At 37.1% G+C, this 9,001-nt stretch overlaps 1 protein-coding gene and 1 long non-coding RNA gene across 3 annotated transcripts in view; one reads left to right on the forward strand and one right to left on the reverse strand.

Moving 5' to 3' along the window:
* The window catches only part of LOC118733521 (CKLF-like MARVEL transmembrane domain-containing protein 4), an 82,494-nt gene that overhangs the window by 23,174 nt on the left and 50,319 nt on the right, over positions 1-9,001 (reverse strand). The gene's annotated exons all lie outside the window — the stretch shown is intronic.
* LOC118733523 lies at positions 5,709-6,188 on the forward strand. The gene is made up of 2 exons (XR_004992265.1): positions 5,709-5,797; positions 5,866-6,188. It is a non-coding gene; the product is annotated as an uncharacterized LOC118733523 (long non-coding RNA).

The following is a 9,001-nucleotide window of genomic DNA, read 5'->3' on the forward strand; positions in this document are numbered from 1 at the left end:
GTTAAAATTATATCGAAAAATTTAACAAGGAAATATCTTGTAAAGACCTTTGTAATCATAAAGTCTATTGGCCTTTGGTGCACCAAATGAATGAACGTATTGATGCGTGCATTGTATTTAAGCATAAAGGATATTGGCTCTTAACATTTATTAATCAACTTGCCAAATTATTTTTATTGTCAATTAAATAAAGCTTTAATGTACAGACTAAATATTTGCAGAGTGATCAATCAGCAATATTTGACCAGCTGCAACTTAGTGCAAAGAAATGGTTGAATTTTTATCAATTAAGTTTTAACAGGGTATTTCCAAAAACACTTCCGTGAAATCGGCAGATAGATCGCCGCATAAATAAGATAGCCTCCTACAAGCTTCATCTCTTCTTCTTCTGATGGGCAATGAAAATCTTCACGTATAGTATTATATATTATATATATTAATTAGAACTTATATCGGAACACCTTTATGATTTCTTTCTTTGTTTGAAGTTCCTTCGTGATGCAATTAGTGGATCTACGATAATAGCAAATGAGTCACTAAATATTTATTGGTAAATCAAAGAACTTAATAGCATCGCATCCGTATATTATGCACAGAACGTGGCATGCTGTACCAACTATAATTTTTGAGGTACAACCCCTAGGCACCGTCCGCCCGGCGCCTGTATTCGCGTATATATACACACTTTGCTTGATCGCATGCGCACAGTGACATCAATTGCACGCACACTACAAAAATGCTCTGCCGAGGCTGCCCACCTCTGATCTAGATGATCTAGGAACATTTTTGTATAAAAAAAAATGTCGCTTATGTCTTTTTGGCGGTTAGGTATTGATATAATGCACTGCATTTGGCGTTCTATTTTGTTCAATACCACCCACTTCCGTGAGTCTTGCATAGTAAATTGTAACTAACAAACTAATTCGCTTGTGTCATTTTTAAAAAATTGTGAAATCGTGCTTTTGATCAAACCAACCCAAACTGCATCGAGAAGATAGTAAACTATTTAGTAATTTTATTTCAACATACTACTTGTTACCTCTCCTTGAAATGTTTCATTTACATTTTCGTTTTCGTTGGATCCACCATTTATCACGGAAAAGCTAAAATCGAACGTACGTACATGGCGTATGAGTAATGTGACCAACCGTGTTGCTTCCGGAAGTACAGTACTTATTTTTTCGCTCTTGTACTTCGTACTTTGAAGTACAGTCAAATGCACTTCTTTTCGTAATTTTGTACTTCAGGAGGAAGATTTTGTAACCAGTAAGCGACAATTTTTGGTTCGCTATCATACTTTTTGATGCATGATATACATTTTGACGCATGCTATTATGCGTCAAAAAGTGTGTTAGCGAATCGAAAATTGTCGCTAACTGGTTCCAGGCATATCAGTCTGTCTTCGTTTTTACTAAAAACGCTAGAGAGACTGATAACCCTAAACATAGGAAACACGATTCCTCGTGACTGTCTTTCAAAAGCTACTTTTGCAAGAATACCGCCTAAAACACATTGGTAAAGTGGTCAGAGGAACCCCTTCTCCGCATAAAGATTATGCAGTAGGTGCCATATTCGATAGCAAGGGGGCCTTCAACAATGTCACTCCAGAGGCAAATAATCTGGGGGTTGAAACCAACCTAATAAGGCTCATCTACAGCTAACTTCGTGTCAGAACTATCGCGGTGGAGTGGAGGGGCGCCTGCACTCTCGACTGCGGTTGTAAACGACCTTCTAGAGAAACTGGAAAAAGTGGGACGTCGGATGATCGCCTGTGTAGATGATGTGGAACTTTTGGTTAAGGGACGATTTCTAGACACCCCTTTTTGATCTGGTTCAAGGTTACCTGAACCAGGTAACTAGATGGGTGATCAACAGCGGCCTAACATTGAGGTAAGGGTCAGAAAGGTGTCGGTTGCCTTACCTCTGCTGCAGCAAATGTTTTTATAGGGCACTTTAAAACATTTTACCTCTCAAGGGATAGTGATGGGGGTTCTGACTTGCTATTGTGCGATTGGTATTCATTCGGCGAGACTGGGAATTTTAACTGATCGTTTTATATCAGCTAAGATGGAAGCATTTTGGTTCGCACTTCGAAATTTCGTAATCGGTTCGCGGCGTGGACTTCACCCAACCTAAGCTATACTTCTTTGAGCAAGTTTTGTGTGGTATTTTGCAAAAGTGGAAATATTCACATCAAAAGCTATGGGGGCGCTAATGGTGCCTTTGAGTGTATCCCAAATATAAATAAATGGATGTACAAGCTAGATCGCCCCAAAAATGGATTGGGTTTCGAGAACCAGTTTAGTCGCGTTGCTATAGTCCCTAACCGTTATTCAACGTCTCACCTATATAGATATGCATTCCGCGAGCGATACGAACGTATCCGGGGATAGCACTAGAGGTATTTCCCTACTTCGAGCTACTCCACATTACCAAAGAACATGCAACCAATTGTCTTTTTTAAACTTTACAAAATATGGTTTGGGCTGATGAAAGGTCTTACTATCCAGCAACAAGGAGCAGCTAGGAACCCAACTCCTGGTACACAGATGGCTCCAAAACCCATAAGTATGTATGTAGAGATTAACTTGCGCAGAAATTACCGTAGTGAGCGAAGAGTGAATCCTCTCTAGTACTGGAGTGTCTTGAGAAGCTTAACGCTTTTTCTGTACGCAATGATTTTCGATTGGAACAGGCCACATGAGAAGAGATGGCAACGGGGGAGCGATTGGCTAAGTCGGGAAACCAGCAGCACCAAATCTCACAAGATCCTGAAAAATTGCTTGCGGTTGACTTCAACATGATCATGGAAGCGCCCAGCAAAGGGACAATCCCCGTAGAAAACAACACTGGAAAATCACAACAGAACTTTATCAAGCTAAAGTTTAAGGGGATGCCTAAAGGTAAACCGAGGATTGTCACGGTCATCCTCACATGACACTATAGGCCAAAAGTACACCTGCTGAAGTTGGTAATCTGGTCAGATGGCATTTGTCGCTTTTGTGACTCAGCGAAAAAGACACCACTGCATTTTCTTCTTCAGTGTGAGGTCGTATAAAGACGACGAGAAAAAAGTCTAGGTTTAGTGTTGCCACAGGATGAGCACATAGACTTCCTAATTCTGGATGGACTTCTAAACTTTCTGGAGGTTGTAGGACTAAGGGAGCCATTGTAATGAATAGACGGCACAATAGACCGGACGAAATTCAGGATAAGGCAGATTATGAATTTTACATAGTGAACTAACCTATGTAGTAGGATTTTCAATTTAATTTTTTTTGCATTCTTTTTACAGCTCGACGAATGTGTTAAACAGTTTATGTGAAGCTTTTTAGCAAATTTAATGGGGTCAGTGGAAGACTAAGTAGTATGTAAAAGTTTCTTTTTGTTAAAATTGTAAATTAAACAATAACTGCAAAAATTAATTGTACTACGCGCAGCTGTTGCTAGAAGTTTATTTATGGGGAGAGGAAAATGTAAACAATTTAATAAAACCCATAGGTCGTATAAATATTTAACAATTCTTTAAAGTATTTTCAGAAACACGGAAGTTTGCAGAAAAATGGGTAGTTTAAAATTTTTATTAGCTGTTTTATTTTTGTGTGGCATTGTTGCTGTATCGGGTAAATCCTTTGCTGTAATTTATATATCGAAATCTTAACTGTGTTGTTTTTATTTCCGACAGGTCAACCTCCCTGCGGGCCCCGTGCATATACCATTCGAGCCGGAGAGCAATATTGCGAGCGGCAATGCCCAAATCCAGTCATTGAGGTTACGCTACGCTGTACCCCTTCCCCCACTACGGCCACCGTAAGAATCTGTCCACCGAATTGCTGCCGTCAGGGGTCGCGGTGTATATGGATCACACAATGGGTCGGTCTCTGACGGCGCATACACCCCCTACCACGGAAAAGCTCTTCTAAACTTTGTGGAGGTTGTTAGTCCTTTGAAACAAAATGTACTATTATGAAGAGAATAAATATACATAAATGTACATATAATTTATACGAGACACGGGTGGGCCGGTGTTTTTTAAACAAATTCACAGCTTAACTTAATGTCTTTGAAGGACATTTAACACTCATTATAATTGAGGCCTGGGTAATGGCGCAAATTTTTTGGCGCAGACACACTAACTCCAGCGCTACTGCCGTAATCAGAACAGTGTGTCAATTCAACTAAATTCAATTCACTGCGTTAATTTTTCAGAGTTGCTTTGCCGATTCATACGGCAGTAATTTTGGCGAACATTTACTCTCAAATTGGCGCATTTTAATTTTGCTTATTCCTGCACATTTTACAAGTTAGTTGCTAAATGTCTTAAGATTATTTCGAAGTAAAATTTTAATTTTCAGCTCCCTTATAAGCAATAATTTTTCAGGTAAAAGAGTCACCGTTTTTGAAATGTTGAAATTTTTTGGAAAAAAAAAAAATTTGACCTTATCATGTATTTTCTCTGACTGCATCTACAAATAAGCTATACTTAGTAAATTTTTTATGTGAATGTGAATGTAGTTAAAATTTATGAAGGAACCATTAAAAATTAGGACTATTTTAGGATTTTTAATTTTTTGATATTTTCTTTCCCAAATTTGACTATCTGTGGTGAAAAAAATGTACCGAGCTATAACTGCACATTACATAAAAAAAAATTGCTCATTTAAAGGTTAAATATTTCGAGCTCGACATCGCCTGGCCGGATTCTAGGATGATTCCCTGCGTTCGATGTCTCCTTCGATGAGACGATACTGCACGGTGTGGTGCGTGATGAACGCTAGGCCACCACCATTATCTCGCTCGCGATCTCGACGGTGCACATTGTATCCGGCGCTATTCAACAAATACTCAAATTTTATTTTATTTGAGACAGAAAGTGAGAATATATTTGTGAGATTGAAAATTTGAAAACATTTTTGTTATGTTAGCAAACTTCAAAAATGTTCAGGCTGCCTCTCAGCGGTTTTACCTTCAAATTTTTAAATCACGGGATTTTCAATAAAATTTTTTTCGCCTTCTTCTTATTGCTCACGATTGTGCTAAGCAGTTTATGTGAAGCTTTTTAGCGAATTTAATAGGATCAGCGGCAGACTAATAGTCCCGTCAGAATGAGTATTTTGCGTACGTGACGCTCAAGCATGCAACTGACAGTTGAGTAGACTGTGTGTGTGTTTGCATAGAGAGCGTCAGATTGGCGACCCTTGCGTCGACGGACTTAACGAACGTTGACCAACTCTCAACTTTTGACGCAAGTAGGTACATCACTGGTGACAGTTGTATTATCATGTGTTTATAGAAGACAAGAGAATTAAAAATATGTATTATTTGTAACATTGTTTGAGTAAAGTAAGCGTCAAGACAATAGACAGTCTTCGAAAATTTGATGGCAGTGACGAAGACAATGAGAGAAGTGCGAATATATTAGTAAAAAAGGGGTGAATGTTTTGCTATTGTATCTGCAAAATTTACTTGTGTAAACCCCAAGTACGCGATCATAAAGAACAGCTGATTTTTGTTTGCAAACGCAACACTTTCATGTAAATATTTAAATAAAACTTTCTTTTTGTTAAAATTGTAAATTAAACAATAACTGCAAAAATTAATTGTACTACGCGCAGCTGTTTCTAGAAGTTTTTTTTTTTATTTATGGTGAGGAGTAAATGAAAACAATTTAATAAAACCAATAGGTTGTATTAATATTTAACATTTCTTTAAAGTATTTTCAGAAACACGGAAGTTTGCGAAAAAATGAAATTTTTATTAACTGTTATATATTTGTGTGGCATTGTTGCTGTATTGGGTAAGTACTTTGCTGTAATTTATACATACATATGTCCAAAACTGAATTGCTCTTTTTACTTTCGACAGCTCAGCCTCCCTGCGGGTTTATTTCATACAACGTTCGAGCCGGTGAACAATATTGTGAGCGTCAATGCCCAAATCCAGTCATTGAGGTTTCGCTACGCTGTACCCGTTCCCCTACTACGACCACCGTAAGAATCTGTCCAGCGAGTTGCTGCCGTCAGGGGTCGCGGTGTATAAGGGTCACACAATAATAATAAATATCTGACAGCACATACATACACTTACCCTGAAAAGCTTTTCTAAACTTTTGGAAGTTGTAGGACAAATAGAGGTATTGTGATGAGTAGAGGGCACAATGGATCTCTTTAGGTCTTAGTAAATAACTCTTTTAATTATCTTTATATTTTTATTATTAGTCCTTTGAAACAAAATGTGCTATTATGAAGAGAATAAATGCAAATATATAATGTATACGAGAGCGGGTTGGCCCGTTTTTTTAACGAGCAGATTAGCTATTGGGCTTTGAAGGGAATTTAACTCTCATTATAATTATTATGGATTTCTTACTGCTCATGAATGTGTTAAACAGTTTATGTGAAGCTTTTTTTGCTGGATGGTCTCAAGCTTCATGGATCTACTATCGTGGCCAGGGCTGCCACTTTGGAAAATTGTTACCAAAATCGGTACAAAAAAATTTGGGTTGGTAAACAGGTAAATTTTTTCTCATTTTGGTAGAGTTTTGTTGAAGTAAGTATTTTGTTAGAACTTTTCGTTCCCGCTTTATTTTTCGTAGTTATCTTTATATTATAAATTTCTATCCAAAAATGTAGTCTGCTTTATTGCTTTAATTTTTGAATCCTTTAACGCACATTTTTTATATACATACATACACATATATAAATGTATATCGATAAAAGGCGAACATATCGTGCTCCATTCAAAATTCATTTTACTGCAATCCTGGGGAGCTTTTGTTTCCCTTAATATTTTTTTTTTTAAAATTACAGACTATGACTGTGGGAGAAAATCAACGGGACTTTTAATTAAGCACATTGTTGGTTATACAAAAATTCCATGAGCTATAAAACTATATATGTTAAATTGTTCTAAAAATTCAGAGTGTTGAATTTTTCTAAATATTGCGTATAGCTTCAATCGTCTATTTTTATTGGCTTGTTAGAAGCACAAACAATATTCTTATACAAAAAAAAAAATAAATAAAAAATAAAAAAATATATCAAAAAAATTTTATGTACTTGAAAAACGTTATAAATATTAGAAAAAAACCACCAAGCCGAAAAGATGCAATTAAAATGATCTCAAATACCGTATTATTAGTTAAACAAAAAGTTCTTAAAAAACAGTTTAATTTTTTATTGAAATAACTAAAAAAATAAAACAAAACTATGGTTTTCATTAAAATAACTAAAGAAAGTTATTGCTAGATATTTTCTAGATTTGGATTTTTTTCAAGTAAATGGTGGGTGTTTTTTTGTCAGTGGCAACCCTGATCGAGACTGACAATTAGCTCTACGTTCTCGTAGCTCTACGTAGCCATGGACGGACATCGATTGCCTCGCTTCACTTGTAGCGGTGTGGTGACATTACTCCAAGGGGCATAACTCCAATTTTAAAATTTGGGATTATGTCACTCCTTGTGTAGTGACATAAACCCATTTTTTTTACTTGAGGTTATGTCACTATATAAGGAGTGATATATTTCCAAACGAATAGTCGACAAAATTCCAAATCCCTCATGCAAACCAAATAATTTGGAATGTACAAGAGTAATGATACAATTTTTATTAAAACACTGTCATGAAGCTGACATCGCCTACATTGTTTTCTTGTCAGCGCAGATAGGCAATGTAATATTAAAACATATGTACATATAACTGAGAATCATTTCTTACTACACGCTACTTTTGCTGAGGTTCCTCAATGTGGATACAAGCAATTGTTTATTATGTACCCTTACTAAGCAGGATTCTCCTTTCTGTGCTATTCAGCTCTTTTCGTTGGATTCAGTGGCGCTCTCTTCAGCAATCGCCGGCGCTTAGCCTGCTTGCTCTGAATTTGTTTAGGTCAAGGAGAGCGGGTGGCCAGGTTTTGAGTTGGGTTCAGGATGTGGGAGTAGAGGAGGCAGGGATAATATTTTGAACATCAGTATTTATCAAGCTCAATAAGCCCTTATGGTTTATGAGCGGGCATCAAGTCAGCAAGGCACTTCATAAGCCTGATTCATATCCGAGAGAGAGAGAGAGAGATATGTGAGGGCAGGCAGGTGAAGCGTTAGCGCAGGATTAGGCTCTTTCACCATGGAAGGAGTTATGCTCTAGCTGTGCAAAAAACTGGGATTTACTCAGGATGTGGGTAGGTGTGCTTAGCCAAAGGCTACCATAATGGTGCCACCTCTGCATGACTCCATGGAGAGTCCTTGTTTGGCTTGTAAGCAGTACATAGCTTACTAAAGGGGTCCCATATAACTCTGGCGATGGAGTTTAGGGATATATGTGTTAAGACTAGGAGCGTTGACGATCGTGTTCCCACCCTAATGTCAGTAAATAAAAGCTCAGCAAAAAATAAATCTTTTTTATCGTTTAGTAGTAGATTTAGTAGAAGAACTCTTTAAACATTTTTTTTTCGCTGAACGTATGTATGTAGGTGTCACCGAATAATATAAAAGGTTACCCCTGGGTTCCGCAAAAAAAAAAAAATCGAATTTACCTTTCAAAAATATTTTAGACTGACAGATGTACGGCGAACATTTTTGTTTGTTTGTAAAGTGGTACGGTTTATTAATCATAGTTGGGAATGCCAGCGACTTATTACGTCAATAAGTTCAGCGAGGAGATATTTGAGAATTGCATAAACAATGCATATCCTCTTATACACATGTGCGTATGGATGTTCGATGCATTTCACTTGGTTTTGTATAGTAAATGCATAAGTAAATTAAATATAATTTTTCATACCCGAGCGCACTTGTGCACAAGGGTATATTAATTTTGTTCACATAACGGTTGTTTGTAACAGCCAAAACGAATCGAGATAGATATAGACAAATGTATACATAAATGATCAGGATGAAAAAAGAAATCGATTAAGCCATGTCTGTCTGCCCGTCTGTCCGTCTGTCCGTCCGTCCGTGTACACGATAACTCGAGCAAAAATTGAGATATCTCAACGAAATTTGGTA

Source organism: Rhagoletis pomonella, unplaced genomic scaffold (genome assembly GCF_013731165.1).
Source record: "Rhagoletis pomonella isolate Grant_MI unplaced genomic scaffold, Rhpom_1.0 Rhpom_scaffold_00002, whole genome shotgun sequence".
NCBI lineage: Eukaryota > Metazoa > Arthropoda > Insecta > Diptera > Tephritidae > Rhagoletis > Rhagoletis pomonella.